The sequence below is a fragment of the Bos mutus genome, chromosome 3, assembly GCF_027580195.1.
Source record: "Bos mutus isolate GX-2022 chromosome 3, NWIPB_WYAK_1.1, whole genome shotgun sequence".
Classification (NCBI taxonomy): Eukaryota; Metazoa; Chordata; class Mammalia; order Artiodactyla; family Bovidae; genus Bos; species Bos mutus.
In genome coordinates, this window is record NC_091619.1 from 38,415,205 (window position 1) to 38,432,736 (window position 17,532).

Sequence of the window (17,532 nt, forward strand, 5' to 3'; positions counted from 1 at the left end):
AAGCCAGTGTTTTTTGTTCAATATCAAACTGTAGAAAGAATAAACTTCAGTGTCTTTGTATCACATTTTAAAAGGTTTACCCCTCTTACCAACTTTGTTTTTATTCTGAAGATTGTCAGTAAAAAGGGTTTTGATGATTTTTATTTCTAATAATAAATTTTGAAACTCAGCAGTGGCCACAGGACTGGAAAAGGTGTTTTCATTCCAGTCGCAAAGAAAGGTAATGACAAAGAATGCTCAAACTACCACACAATTGCACTCATCTTACACGCTAGTAACTGCTGCTGCTGCTAAGTCACATCAGTCATGTCTGACTCTGTGCGACCCCATAGACAGCAGCCCACCAGGCTCCCATCCTGGGATTCTCCAGGCAAGAATACTGGAGTGGGTTGCCATTTCCTTCTCCAGTGCATGAACATGAAAAGTGAAAGTGAAGTCACTCAGTTGAGTTCGACTTCACGACCCCGTGGACTGTAGCCTACCAGACTCCTCTGTCCATGGGATTTTCAGGCAAGGTACTGGAGTGGGGTGCAATTGCCTTCTCCGCACATGCTAGTAAAGTAATGCTTAAAATTCTCCAAGCCAGGCTTCAACAATATGTGAACCGTGAACTTCCTGATGTTCAAGCTGGTTTTAGAAAAGGCAGAGGAACCAGAGATCAAATTGCTAACATCTGCTGGATCATGGAAAAAGCAAGAGAGTTCCAGAAAAACATCAATTTCTGCTTTATTGACTATGCCAAAGCCCTTGACTCTGTGGATTACAATAAACTGTGAAAAATTCTGAAAGAGATGAGAATACCATGTTTTTTAGATTCCACTTATAAGTGATATCATATGATATTTGTCTTTCTGATTTACTTCATTTAGGATGATAATCTCTAGATCCATCCGTGTTGTTTCAAATTGCATTATTTCATTTTTTATGGCTGAGTAGTATTCATATGTACTATATCTTCTTTATATGTTCCACTATTGGTGGACATTTAGGTTGTTTCCTTGTCTTGGCTATTGTAAATAGTGCTTCAGTGAACTTTGGGGTGCATGTATCTTTTAGAATTATTGTTTTCTCCAGATATATGCCCAGGAGTAGGATTGCTGGATCATATGGTAGTTCTATTTTTAGTTTTTAAAGGAGCATACACAATGTTCTCTGCAGTGGTTTTACCAATTTACATTCCCACCAACAGTTTAGGAGGGTTCCCAGTTATCCACACCCTCTCCAGTGTTTGTTGCTTATAGAATTTTTGATCATGGCCATTCATACTGGGAGCTGACTGTGGCTCAGATCATGAATTCCTTATTGCAAAATTCAGGCTTAAATTGAAGAAAGTAGGGAAAACCACTAGACAATTCAGGTATGATCTAAATCAAATCCCTTAAGGTTATACAGTGAAAGTGACAAATAGATTCAAGAGATGAGATCTGATAGACAATGCCTGAAGAACTACAGATGGATGGAGGTTTGTGACATTGTACAGGAGGCAGTAATCAAGACCATCCCCAACAAAAAGAAATGCAAAAAGGCAAAATGGTTTTCTGAGGAGACCTTAAAAATAGCTGAAAAAAGAAGAGAAACTAAAGGCAGAGGAGAAAAGGAAAGATATACCCATTTGAATGCACAGTTCCAAAAAATAGCAAGGAGATATAAGAAAGCCCTCCTCAGTGATCAATGAAAAGAAATAGAGGAAAACAATAGAATAGGAAAGACTAGAGATCTCTTCAAGAAAATTATAGATACGGAGGGAATATTTCATGCAAAGATGGACACAATAAAGGACAGAAATGGTATGGACCTAATAGAAGCAGAAGATATTAAGAAGAGGTGGCAAGAATATACAGAAGAGCTATACAAAAAAGATCTTCATGACTCAGATAACCACAATGGTGTGGTCACTCACCTAGAGCCAGACATCCTGGAATGTGAAGTCAAGTGGGCCTTAGGAAGCATTACTGCAAACAAAGCTAGTGGAGGTAATGGAATTCCATTTGAGCTATTTCAAATCTTAAAAGATGATGCTGTGAAAGTGCTACACTCAATATATCAGCAAATTTGGAAAACTCAGCAGTGGCTACAGGACTGGAAAATATCAGTTTCATTCCAATCCCAAAGAAGATCACTGCCAAAGACTGTTCAAACTACCGCACAATTGGACTCATCTCACATGCTAAGCAAAGTAATGCTCAAAATTTTCCAAGCCAGTTTTCAACAGTACATGAACCACAAACTTCCAGATGTTCAAGCTGGATTTAGAAAAGGAAGAGGAACCAGAGATAAATTGCCAACATCTTTTGGATGGTTGAAAAAGTAAGAGAGTTCCAGAAGAACATCAACTTCTGCTTTAATGACTATGCCAAAGCCTTTGACTGTGTGGATCACAACAAACTGTGGAAAATTCTGAAAGAGATGGGACTACCAGAACACCTGACCTGCCTCCTGAGAAATCTGTATGCAGGTCAAGAAGCAACAGTTAAAACTGGACATGGAACAACAGCCTGGTTCCAATTTGGGAAAGGAGTACATCAAGGATGTATTGATGACAATATTGTCACCTTGCTTATTTAACGTGTATGCAGAGTACATCATGAGAAATGCTGGACTGTTTGAAGCACAAGCTGGAATCAAGATTGCTGGGAGAAATATCAATAACCTCAGATATGCAGATGACACCACACTTATGGCAGAAAGCGAAGAATAAGAACTAAAAGAGCCTCTTGATAAAAGTGAAAGAGGAGAGTTTAAAAATTGGCTTAAAACTCAACATTCAGAAAACTAAGACCATGGCATCTGGTCCCATCACTTCATGCAAAAAGATAGGGAAATAAGGGAAATAGTGAGAGATTTTATTTTCTTGGACTCCAAAATCACTGCAGATGATGACTGCAGCCATGAAATTAAAAGACATGTCCTGCTTGGAAGAAAAGCTATGACCAACCTAGAAAGCATATTAAAAAGCAGTGACATTACTTGGCTGATGAAGATCTGTCTAGTCAAGTCAATGGTTTTTCCAATAGTTATGTATGGATGTGAGAGTTGGACTATAAAGAAAGTTGAGTGCCGAAAAATTGATGCTTTTGAAAAATTGATGTGTTGGAGAAGACTCTTGAGAGTCCCTTGGACAGCATCAAACCAGATATCAAGCCAGTCAATCCTACAGGAAATCACTCCTGAATATTAATTGGCAGGCCTAATGCTGAAGCTGAAACTCCAATACTTTGGCTGCCTGATTCAAAGAACTGAGTCATTGGAAAAAACCCTGTTGCCAGGAAAGATTGAAGGCAAGAAGAGAAGGAGAAGACAGGATGAGATGGCTGGATGGCATCACTGACTTGATGGACATGAGTTTGAGCAAACTCCAGGAGTTGGTGATGGACAGGGAAGCGTGGTGTGCTGCAGTCCATGAGGTTGCAGAGAGTCATACACATCTAAGCAACTGAACCAAACTGAACTGATTCATACTGATGTGAGGTGATACCTCACTGTAGTTTTGATGTGCATTTTTCTAGTAACTACTGATTTTGAGCATATGCTTGTGGCCATCTGTATGTCTTCTTTGGAGAAATGTCTATGTAGATCTTCTGCCTATTTTTTGTCGGGGTTTTTTGTTTTTTAATCTAGAGTTGTTTGAGCTGTTTATCCTTCCTTTTCTTAATGTTGTGTAACACATTGATTTATGAATATTAAGCCATCCTTGTATTCCCTGGAATAAGTCTAACTTGATCGTAATGTATGACATTTCTTATATATTGTTGGATTTTGGTTTGCTTATATATATATATATATAAACTTTGGCCAGTAATTTTATTTTTTTGTAGTATTTGTATTTTTTTTGTTTGTTTCAAGGTAACGGTGGCCTCATAGAATGAATTTGGGAGTACATCATCTTCTTGAATTTTTTGGAATAATTTGAAAGGAATGGGTAATAAATCTTTTTGAAAATCTTGTTTATTTCTGCTTTCGTTGCATTTTTTTTTTCTTTTTTTGGTGTCAGATTCAAAAAAACCATTGCCAAGACCCATGTTGAGAAGCATATCTTCTATGTTTTATTTAGTAGTTTTTTTTGGTTCCAGGTTTTACATTTAAGTCTTTAATCCATTTTTAGTTAATTTTTGGTCATGGTGTAGATAGTGGTGTAGTTTCATTATTTTGTAACCAGTTTTCTCAACATAATTTGTTGAAGAGACTGTCCTTTCCCATTTATATCCTTGGCTCCCTTGTTATACATTAATTGACCATACATGCATGAGTTTATTCCTGGGCTTTCTTTTTTGGTTCCACTGGGGTGTGTGTCTGAATTTTTACCAATACCATACTGTTTGGATTACTATAGCTTTGTAATCTACTTTGAAATCAGGAAATGTGATACCTCCTGCTTTGTTTTTCTTTCTCCATTTTGCTTTGGTTCTTTGGAGTCTGTTTTAGTTTCATACAAATTTTAGGATTTTTTGTTCCATTTCTGTGAAAAATACCATTCAAATTTTGATAGAGATTGTACTGAATCTGTGGATTGCTTTGGGTATGAACATTTTAACAATATTAATTCTAATCCATGAAGCATGATGTGCCTTTCCATTTATTATGTCTTCTTCAATTTCTTTCATCAGTGTTTATAGGTTTCCATTTAAACCTTGATTAAATTCATCTGTTAGGTATTTATTCTTTTTGATGGTGTAAGTGGAATTGTTTTCTTACATTCTCTTTCTGAAAGTACATTATTACTGTATATAAATGCAGCTGATTTTTATATATTGATTTTGTATCCTGCAACTTTACAGAATTTATTTATTAGTTCCAACTTTTTTTTTTTTTTTTTGTGAGTCTTTAGGGTTTCCTATGTATGATAACAGGCTTCCCTGGTAGCTCAGCTGGTAAAGAATCTGCCTGCATTGCAGGAGACCCCAGTTTGATTACTGGTTTGGGAAGATCCCCTGGAGAAAGGATAGGGTACCTACTCCAGTATTCTGGGGCTTCCCTGGTGGCTCAGACAGTAAAGAATCTACCTAAATGGGGGAGACCTGATTTTGATCTCTGGGTTGGGAAGATCCCCTGGAGGAGGGCATGGCAACCCACTCCAGTATTCTTGCCTGGAGAATCCCCATGGACAGAGGAGCCTGGTGGTCACAGTCCATGAGGTTGCAAAGAGTTGGACGTGACTGAGCAACCAAACCAGCACAGCACATGTATGGTATCATGTCATCTGCAAATAGTGACAGTTTTACTTCTTCCTTTCCAGTTTGCAAGCCTTAAATTTATTTTTATTGACTAATTTCTCTGACTAGGACCCAAAAACCTACTTTTTATAAATTCTATTTTATCCTAGATTTCAGAAGCTTACAAAGCAATAGTTCTTTACAAATCATATCTCATTATTTTCAAGATATTCTGCCTCATTTTATTGGGAACAATTTATAGATCACAAAATATTCTTAAATTACTAAGCTTCTCTGCTTGAGAGTAGCCCTAAAGAAGGCAGACATATAGGTATCATTCAAGGTTGTTAGCCTTGAAATGGCGTAGAGACAGTGAGTGTAGGATATTGACAACAGAGTGTTTGAAATGTTGGGATGTATAGCTAGGGAAAATAAACATATGTCAGTAAAGTTGAGGGCCAAATCAGGTAAAAGATAATGGAAGTAGATGGAAGGATAAGGGATTGGAGTCAGAAAGTTGTACTATATTATGGTATTCAGGTATTCACTAGACCATTTAGTTTTGTTTGTTTGGCTTTGGGATTTTTTTCACCATGGCTTGTGGCTTCTTGGATTTTAGTTTCCCAACAAAGGGTCAAACCTGTGCCCCCTGCAGTAGAAGCATGGAGTCCTAACCACTGGACTTAAGGGAATTCTCTAGAACATCTAGTTTAACTAGAGAAAAATAACGTCAAAGCTATGGTTTTTCCAGTAGTCATGTGTGGATGTGAGATTTGGACCATAAAGAAGGCTTAGTGCTGAATATTTGATGCTTTTGAACTGTGGTGTTGGAGAAGACTTTTAAAAGCCCCTTGGACAGCAAGGAGATCAAGCCAGTCAATCCTAAAGGAAATCAACCCTGAATATTCACGGGAAGGACTGACGTTGAAGCTGAAGTTCCAGAACTTTGGCCACCTTATGTGAAGAGCCGCCTCACTGGAAAAGACCCTGATACTGGGAAAGATTGAATGTAGAAGGAATAGGGGATGACAGAGGACCAGATGGTTGGATGGCATCACCTACTCAATGGACATGAGTTTGAGCAAACTCCAGGAGATGGAGAAAGACAGGGAAACCTGATGTACTGCAGTCAATGGAATCACAAAGAGTTGCACATGACTGAACAAAAACAAGAAGCAGCCTAATTACTGGATTGATTAAATTTTTGGCTGACTTGAATTAGAATTTTTCCTTGAGAATTCAAGATGGTGAATATAAATTAAGTAATATTAAAATACTTCCCAGTTTATTTGTATACAGTTGTGAAATTCGATACAGCAAACAGGGATATTCTCTATTTTACCAGCTTAGAGTATATTGTCATTTAAAAACTAATATAACCAAGTAAAATGCTAATAAAATAAAAGTATATTCGTGAAATAAAGTTTCAAAAGTGCTCATTGTCACTACTGATTTAAAGAGGAAAGTTTATGGTGAATAAGGAAAAAAATAACATCAAATATTCTGAGGTAAGATAGATTTATTCTTTTATAATTGCTTTCATGTTCACACACTTCTAGGAAAAAGAGCCATAATATAATGCTTTCTTCTTAATTTCCCATAAATGGAATGTTTACATTAACATACATTTAAAATTTTTCTGCTTCTAAGCTATCAAAGTTTATTTTCTTTTGAATAAATCATCAAAGACTTTGTCAAGTATTACTTTGTTTTTAATTAGAGTCCACAGATATTTATGAGACCAGTTGGTTTTTGTGGGGTTGAAAATTTTAAAATATAAATTGGCATTGAGAGTCTAATACATATTAAATTTATTATTGCAATTATACCACCATTCTTCATTAAATAAACCTTTTACTCCAGAGCACCTACTTGAGTGTTGTGTTGTTGTTATAGTTGACCTGTAGAGGTCACTATTAACAGGCAAATGAAAAGCCTGTTAGAATTACAGGTTAATATAGTTAAAACTTAAAATCTGTTTGTCCCAAATCACTGGAAAGACCATGGCAGTACTTTATATTAAGATATCATAGAAATATGACACAACTTTAAAATCAGAATAGTTTTAGATAAATTATAATAAAAATCAATGTTATTACTTGGATCAGTTAGCAACAATCTCATGATTTAAAACTTCCCATCTCTGCAATTACTTAAATTGAAAACAAAAAGTGACCCCACTAAATTGAGTTCTAATGATTTCCTATTATTTACTTATTTCTCTAATATTTAGTGTCAGAATATAGGGTAAAGACAGAGATGGAAACTGGATTCTGTTTGGACTCAAACCAAACATGAGCTGTATCTTTAGAAAGTGTAAATTTTACCCCATTTAAAAAAAAAAAAAAAAAAACCTGAGAAAATTCTAATAAAAAGTTATATAAAGTAACCATTTTTAATGTTTATTTAGCTGGACGGTAATCAAGTGGATATATCTAGGGAAAGATAGGAGAACTACTTAACAGAGAAACCACCCTTACCATGCAAATGCCAGTAAAACCTCCTTAAAATGAAGGGAATCTGTCATTTTGTGTAAATTCTCTTCTGCTTCCATAAACACAGCCGTAATCAATTAAAGACCCACTTGTGAAGGAGTCATTGTTTGCAGTTCCATTCAGACATTGCTGAGTTGTCTTTTAGACTGCCCATGCGGAAAGCCTGGTAAGGTGATGAGAAAGTTCAAAGCACCTAACTTTTCAATGTGGATTTTGTTATTGAGACTTCTCTATCTTTTTTATTCATTTTAAACTTTGGAGTGTAGTATGTGTTGATTGTTGATTCTAGGAAATGGAGGGGGCTTAAGAATGTAGCAAAGAATGAAAATGATCTAATGATATAATTCCATGTGACTTTCAGATTGCAGTGCCTCATAGATTAGTTCAAGAGACATCAGTGCTGAAAATGTTCACAAAGATAAATAATATTACTTTATCATAAGTCTTTTAGTACAAAGTAAGAGTGATTTCTCCAACACCAATAAGTCTTTCATTATTTTTTGTCATAGTCAGAATTTTATTTTTGTTCTCAACCTCTCCCTTACACTCTTAATTTAAGCTGGACATTATAATTGTATTATTATTGGTACCAATAAGTACTATTGGTACTAAAATGGTCAATATCCAATTTTGGTTGCTGGATTTGCGAGACTGGTGGAATTTCTTCAAAGATGTAGATGTAAAAATATTTCAGAGAGAATTTAGCATAAGTGATTTAAAGCATTAAGATAAAAAATGTCTCAATACAAATGATTTAATGCTATTGATATGTACTAAACTAGAGGGAGTAAAGAAATTACCCTCAGATTTGGGAATACAAGTTACTTAGTATATTAAAGTAAATTCTCATATGGTAAGCCTAAGGGCTAAGAAAGAAATGTCATAAGGTTAGTGTCAGGACCTCACCTTATCAGAGTGGGAATCTAACTTGTGGGTCACTTTTGATCCTTTGCTGTCTGGACAGAAACAGACCAACTTTCTCACCTGATTAGCTAAAGAATAATCTGGCATAGGTCTGGAAAGTCAAATTTAACCATATTTAGCAGGATAGTTAAACCAAATGTAAAAGATTTTGGGATGGAAATTAAGGAATGGAGAGATCTAACAAAAATGTTTGCTTTCCTAAGATCTCTTTGCTTTTCTAGATCAAATGGAGGAAACAGCTTTCCTTGGGACTACAATTTAATAAAACTACCACGTCTGTCACTGTTATGCAAGCACATAGCCTCTCTCTTTTCCTTGTGTGATAAATCTGGGGAGGTTATAAGGAAGAGCCTCAGTGTCCAGACCAGCCACTCTACAGATGACTCAGGACTACACCTTCACTAAATCCATTCATTACAGTGGCCCTAGTGGGAGTTACAAGTGAAGCCTGCCAATTAGACATTGGTAATGTGGACTCTACTTTAGGGAATTGGGCAAGACTGCCAGAATTCATTCCTGAACTTGAGCAGCCACAAAAGAGTATTTTTCTGTCGCCTGTAACTGATTCAAAACCGGGTCTCAAAAGGACAAGCTTCCTTTTGTGCACCATCTTTCCTGAAGTCCAACAACTAATAATGTTACAAACATCAGGTTTTTCACAAGATCACAAGAAACATCTGACGAAGGAGAAGCAAAGAAAAAAAATGTCATCTTTTGACTTGATTAGCCTCTGCTTTACTGTTTTCCAATTTTAGAACATTCTCTTTGGAAAATTATTTTGTGGTTATTTACCACAAATTAATGGTACCTATTTGTTAGATGAAAGATTAAATTGTGATATATCAAGGATAATAAAAAGTTTCCAGTATTTTTAGATGTTGATTAAAGCAGTTCATGTCAGGGTTAGTTCATATTCAAAACTGCTAGCACTTACCTTGAAAACGTATTCAGTACTTTCTTCTCTGCTAATAATCACATATAAAGGTGAATGCTTTGCCTTCAAGTTCACTAAACTTTTTTTTTTTTTAATTTTTATGTTTTAGTTAATTTGAATGCTTGGGGGATCTTTTGAAATTTTTTAAGAAGCAAAGGTAGATTTTCTTAACAAAGATCTTATTATTAGAATAAACAAATCTCAGAAAATTTCCAGGTCATTTTGTGGAAAATAACAGAGAGCTCTAAACATAGGAACATTAGATAGTAAAGCTCATAGAATCAGCCCCTGTAGACTTTAACAAGAAAGATTTGACTCTGTACCTTTATATCAAGTGTTGGTTTTTTTTTTTTTTCCTTTTTAAAGCAATGTACTCTTTTGGCTTCTAGTCCTAATTTTACTTCAGAAATTATTTTTAATGTGCTTCAGACAGGGGCCTTCTGTCCAGGTCTTGAATGCAAGTACTGTATTTTTGTTTTGTATTCTTGTACAAATATATTTTATTGGGAACCTATTTCAAAATGCTTGTTAAACATATGACCTTATTCACATGAATGCATTCAAATGCTGTAAATGTAGGGGCAGATGTTGGAACAGAGGAACCAATGTCTCATATTCATGGCTGCAGCTTACTGTCTGAGGCAAGAGGTTTCCTTCATCAGATCACTGCTAATGCACATGCTGCACTATGTACATGCTTCTTGCTGCTGTGACTCACACACACAGGCATGCACCCACACACACACACACACATGCACACACACACACACACACACACACACACACACTTCCCTATGATTTAAGGGGAAAAAAAACGCATCAGTCATAAAGCTCAGAAGTTGAAAGTAAGAGAGTAAGGCTGGGATAGTAACAGTTCAGAACTTGAATGAATTGCCAGTTTTCACCAAGTAACTGGCTGGCCTTCTCAGGCAGGCTCCAAATTCCTGTTGAAATGAAGACTTTCTTTCCTGGACTAGGCCTGGCATTCCTGGGAAACAATGGCCCTTTTCAAATAGGCTCTGAAATTTCACAGGTGAAGGGAGAGGGGCAGTCATTTGATCCCACCCACAAGAAGCCTGTTAGTATTTTACAAAGTGAAGACAGAGCATATCGTGGAAATGCATGCAAAGCTGGCTAGTGGCTAAGAACTGCAATCTAGACCCATAGTTCTGCAGATCTCTGTGAAATATGAATAAATTTCAACGTTCTGTCTTTGACTCACATTACAACTCTTTTTCTAGATTTTCTTAAGAGCGGTCTGCAAAACCACCAAAATAGGATTTTATTTCGTGTCTTGGAAAAGCAGTATTCTGGCTTGTCTTTAATTAGATATTGACATTAGAACTATAAAATAAAGAATTCAATTGCTGATATGTCTGTGTGTGTGATTTTGGAAGCCATACAAGGTAAAAATATCCCATAGATGTATAAACATACACCTATATAATTAAATACATACATATACACATGAATATCTGTAATGATTTTGTGTTGCTTCCAAAATGGTTTTAAGTAAGATCTCATTAAAATTCAATAATTTAAAAAATTCAAAAATATTCAGGTAAGTTTATAAATCATAAATGGAAGTGTAGACTAGGAATCCCCAACTACTGGGATCTAATGCCTGATGATCTGAGGTGGAGCTGATGTAATAATAATAGAAATAAGGTACACAGTAAATGTAATACAGTTGAATCATCCCAAAACCAACCCCTTCCCCCATTCCATGGAAAAATTATCTTCCACAAAACCAGTCCCTGATGCCAAAAAGGTTGGGAACTGATGGTATAGACAATATCAGTTTGAAAGAATTTGACCACACTGATCACCATACTTAGATGTACAATTCAGTTCATAGATTTTATGAAAACTTATATTTGAGCAGATGTTTCAATAATTGAATGAGATAAACTGAGAATTTTGGGACTCAGTTTCACGAATGAGAAAATTAATGGAAGTTCAGATTTATCATTAGTAAACTAGGAGTCTATGTACCTGTTCAGCAAGAGACTGAGTCTTTTCTTCTTTTTCACAATTCTGATAACTCCTCCAAGACTGATGACACACCCAGTATGTAACCTATCTTGAAGACTTATTTTGAACATGGATTACCAAAGACTCAGGAAGTAAAAACAAATAATAAATAGTTACAAATAATTATTGTAACAAATAATTAAAAATAATTATAAAACATAAATAATAAAACTATTTATGATTATCTGGTCATTATGTAACATTTTAATATTAAAAAATTTTTTTAAGTTGTTGCAGTTATTACATGATAATCTTTCCCCTACCCTCAGTGGCCTCAATTCTAGCAGCAATCAGAGTATTTTGAGCTTGTGTCTTTTTTTTTCCCCTGTGCTCAGTTATTCCAGTTGTGTCCGACTCTTTGTGACCCTATGGATTGTAGACTGACGTGGCTCCTTTGTCCATGGGATTCCCCAGATAACAATACTGGTGTGGTTGCCATGTCCTCCTCCAGGAGATCTTCCCAACTCAGGGATCAAACCCGTGTCTCCTGTGGCTCCTGCATTGCAGGGAGGGAGATTCTTTTGCCACTGAGCCATTTGGGATTGAACTTATGACAATATTGCTTCTGTTTTATGTTTTGGTTCTTTGGCCACAAGGCATGTGGGATCTTAGCTCCCTGACTAGGGATCAAACTAGTACCTCCTGCATTGGAAGGCAAAGTCTTAACCACTGGACAGCCATGGAATCTCAAGCTTATGTCTTATAAAAAGGGTGAAAGAGAAGAACAACAACAATACAACCAAAGTATCAGTGCTTGAGTTTCAAATGCAAAAATTGAAAAAAAAATTTTTAAGCACAAATGCAAAAAGCATGTTAAAAAAAAAGGTGCATTAATACATTAACACATCATCAATCAAAACCAGTTTCCCCAACCTACAAAGACAAATTTGAGGAGTGAGGAAGAGAAGAAATAAAGGGTAAAAAGTGTTTAGGGTAAAGGGTAAAGAAATAAAGGGTACAGAGTGCATCACTTGAGAAAATATTCTGGGTATCTGTTTCCCCGTCTCCTCTGGTTATAGAGAATTAACAATAGAACCAACTGTTAAATTTAGGATTCTAGAACTAAGAGACCTGATATTTCCCAAATGAAGTTTATAGATGCATCTAGCTTTAAGTCTGTCCTACTCCTCTACCCTTATTCAAACCTCTTCCCCCTTACATGGAGAGAAATAAAAGAGTGGAGGTGGATGAGGTGTTCAAAATACAGCACTAAGGTGACCCTATAGTATCTCTTGATCCATATACATATAGTAGCCCAGACAGCAGCAGAATGTTTTTCCAGTGAACTGAGAGCAACACAAATATGGTATAGAAAACCAACAGACTGGGGGAGACCAGTTTTCCCTAGTCCTTGGCCAGTTTTTCCTGCTAATCTGTGTGAAAATTCAACTCAACAGTTAATTAGTGAACAGATGTATATACCATGAAAATTATGTAAGTAAATAAATGACAGAATCTGCTTTTAAAAAGAATATAATTTATATTTTTAGGGGACATAAGACTATAATATTTATATAAATATGTATAATACAAAGCAGGATGTGATACATGCAGAACAGATTATTGAAATGGAATATTTTTACCTAATTTTGACTGAAGTAATAATTCAAGAGATATGAAATGAATATGAGACAGACCTTACCCTTTGCCCATTTGCTGAATATAAAAAGGAAAATCCAGAAACTCAGTTTTCTGATTTTTGAAACCCTCAGGTACTTCAAGGACATAAAAAACTGTCAGAATATAGAGAAGATGTTTTGAGAAAAATTTCTTTCAAGAAAGTGATGCAGTAAATCTCACCTTCTCTTTTCAGAAAGGTAATGTGGCTCTTCCTGTCAAAAAGAGTGGTCTTCAACAAGACCACTCAGAGAGCTTTATATGTGTTTCCTAACAATAAAAGGCCTTGCAACCTGGAGACAGATGCTTACCTGATCTATCTAAAGGATGAAAAAAAAAAAAAAAAACAATTAACTTCTTGGTGTAGAGCCAGGAGACTGTTGCTGTTGCTTTGAGACTAGCCTGTTCTAGAGCTTGGGGCAAAGGATGTGTGAATAGATCAGCTATGGGCCATGTGGGCAACAGCTGGGTAAAATCCATTTAAGGACTGTCCAAGATCAATAGGGATTGTTGAAGCTTCTTCGATAGTTTGAGGTTATGTAAGGAAAGGGACTTCCCTGGTGACTCAGATGGTAAAGAATCACCTGCAATGCAAGAGATGTAAAAGACATGGTTGCAATCCCTGGGTCAGAAGATTCCCTGAAGAAGGGAATGGCTATCCACTCCAGTATTCTTGCCTGGGAAATCCTATGGACAGAGAAGCCTGATGGGCTACAGTCCATAGGGTCACAAAGGTAGGACACTAGTGAGTGACTGACTAACACTTTCACTTTTTCAGTTTCATGGGACGGAAATCTCCAGGGAAGTTAGAGACTGATGGGATCCAGCCAAAGAATGAAAACCACAGCTATGAAAATCTACAAAATTCACAAAATCATCCCATAAGAGAGGAAATTTTGTCCCATAAAGAGACATTTGGCCAATGTCCAGCAGAGAATATGGCACAATCAATCAAAGGAAAATAATTTTATTCTCACTTTTCCTGCTTACTTTGACCCTGAAGGAATATGAGAAAGCTGATAACCTGTTAGTGAACAGGGAGACACGGAAGGAAAAAGAGCACAGGACCACTCTCATAGGTCTTGAGAAGATGAGAAATCTTAATTTGAATGCCTATTGAAACATTAATCAATAACCTGGAATGTATATGTTATAATTATTGAACTGACACAACCACCAAAACAAAATAAAAAGTTTTTAAAAATAAATAAGCAGAAAATTATTTTCCTGAAAAATGAAAAAGGGCATTGAAGATAAAACAGAATTGTGATTTTTTTTTACATCCTGTAAGTCTTGTGTTCTATATACTAATTGTATATCTTATAAAATATGTATGAAATTCTGTGCAGTCATGTATAGTGGATAGACTATTTCTACATCTGGGTTAGGGAACTATTTCTTATAATATAAAGATCACTGGATAAGGACTTGCTAAAGCACTGTTTTAGTCTTAGCTCTATCTACTTTTCTATACTGTGTCACCTTATGTATTATGTTTCACAGATTTTCTTAATCTCAACTTCTTCCCATGTAAGAGTAAAAATGTAATAATACCATATGAAATGCCTTTTCTTCTAAATGAGATCATTTAGAGCAAATGTGATGATGTAATGAATACATTTCAATATTAAGTACAATACATATGTAGTATTGTACAGGAAATGGCAGCCCACTCCAGTATTCTTGCCTGGAAAATCCCAAGGACCGCGGAGCCTGGTAGGCTACCGTCCGTGGGGTCGCAAAGAGTTGGACACGAATGAGCAACTTCACTTTCACTCTCAGGGAAAATTATGAACTCAAATTACTTTGTTAAAGAAAAGGCTTTAGTTTTTTATTTTTAAAATTTGTATTAATATGCATTTGAGACATTTTTTAAACACACAGCACAAACACACTTGACTTATGATTTATCATATTTTGTTTTTCATACTTTTTGATGGCATCTTAAAACAAGACTTTTTATATCAAGTTTAAATTGTAAAATAATTAAGAACATAATAGTAGGTTTCAAGAACATATAGTAATTACTAATGAACATGAGTACATGTAAACATACACATTATTATATACTAATATGAGTATATAATATATACTTATATTTAATATACTTGCTTCTTGGAAGAAAAGCCATGACAATACTAGACAGCGTATTAAAAAGCAGAGACATTACTTTACGGACAAAGGTCCTTGTGGTCAAAGTTCTGGTTCTTCCAGTAGTCATGTATGGATGTTAGAGTCAGACCATAAAGAAAGCTGAGCCCTGAAGAATTGATGCTTTCTAGCTGTGGTGTTGTTGAAGACTTTTAAGAGTCCTTTGGACAGCAAGGAGATCAATCCAGTCAATCCTAAAGGAAATCAACTCTGAATATTTGTTGGAAGGACTGATGGTGAAACTGAAGCTCCAATACTTTGGCCACTTGATGGGAAAAACCAACTCACTGGAAAAGACCTTGATACTGGGAAAGGTTGAAGGCAGGAGAAGGGGACAGCAGGGGATGAGATGATCATATGGCATCACCAACTCAATGGACATGAGTTTGAGCATGTCACCAACTCAAGGAGATGGTGAAGGACGGGGAAGCCTGGCGTGCAGTCCATAGGGTGGCAAAGAGTCAGACATGACTGAGTGACTGAACAACAACAGCAATATAATATATAGCATATGTATTCTTAGTTGTGTGTATATTGTGTTTGTATGTGTATATGCAGTGGCATATACACACAAGACTGTATATAAGCATGTGTAATAGTTAATTTAATTCTCATAATAACCCTGTGAAATCTATATGATTTTTTTCTGTATCAGAAAAAAATTGATTTTTACACATCAAGGAACCTGAAACACGTAAAGTTTAAATAACTTAGTCAAGGTCACACAGTAAATGATAAAGCCAGGAGTTATATCCAACACAGTAGCACCAGAATTTGTTCTCTGTAAGTATATATTTTATCCCCACTATGTAAAGAGAGGTACAATACAACTCATGTAGGAATTAGAAGGCAAGTGATTAAAAATTAGCTTTTGAAAGGTCAGTGTTTATGTAAGTGAAGATTAATAATTCAGCCAGGAAGTAGGAAACTAATAAGAATTGTCAGGGTTCTATTAGTCTCTTGTAAATGAGGATAGATGACTTCTCACTTATGTCACGTCAAGTAAGAGGAACATCAAGAAGAATACAAATAGAACTCAATAAATGCCCTTTGCAGCTTGGAATAGAGACATTCCCATGTCTGATTCACATCTAAGAAATCTAAACAACAAAGCCTGGCAAAAGCTGCTTATGGCTAAATATAATATAGGACCCTATCCTAGAAAAATGCTTTATTGTAATAAAAGTTTTATACAGGAAAAAAATAATTGAAAAATTTCACTTTGATTCAGTAAATTCTAGTTTGTTATTTTTATTATGAAAACAAAAAAGTATATGTTGTTTTACTCTTTTCTGTTTATTGATTTTTCTCCTTATTTGAAACATAGGTAAGCTGAAGAAATCAGATTTAGTGATTTGCAAATGCCAGTGAAAAAAAAGTCATGGCTGGAGAAATGTTGGCTAACAAACACATGAAAAGATGCTCAACATCACTCATTATCAGAGAAATGCAAATCAAAACCACAATGAGGTACCATTTCACACCAGTCAGAATGGCTGCAATCCAAAAGTCTACAAGCAATAAATGCTGGAGAGGATGTGGAGAAAAGGGAACCCTCTTACACTGTTTGTGGGAATGCAAACTAGTACAGCCACTATGGAGAACAGTGTGGAGATTCCTTAAAAAACTGGAAATAGAACTGCCATACGACCCATCAACGCCCCTGCTGGGCATACACACTGAGGAAACCAGAATTGAAAGAGACATGTGTACCCCAACGTTCATCGCAGCACTGTTTATAATAGCCAGGACGTGGAAGCAACCTAGATGTCCATCAGCAGATGAATGGATAAGAAAGCGGTGGTACATATACACAATGGAGTATTACTCAGCCATTAAAAAGAATACATTTGAATCAGTTCTAATGAGGTGGATGAAACTGGAGCCTATTATACAGAGTGAAGTAAGCCAGAAAGAAAAACACCAATACAGTATACTAATGCATATATATGGAATTTAGAAAGATGGTAACGATAACCCTGTATGTGAGACAGCAAAAGAGACACAGATGTATAGAACAGGCTTTTGGACTCTGTGGGAGAGTGAGAGGGTGGGACGATTTGGGGGAATGGCATTGAACATGTATAATATCATATAAGAAATGAATCTCCAGTCCAGGTTTGATACAGGATGCTTGGGGCTGGTGCACTGGGATGACCTGGAGGGATGGTATGGGGAAGGAGGTGGGAGGAGGGTTCAGGATGGGGAACACACGTACGCCTATGGA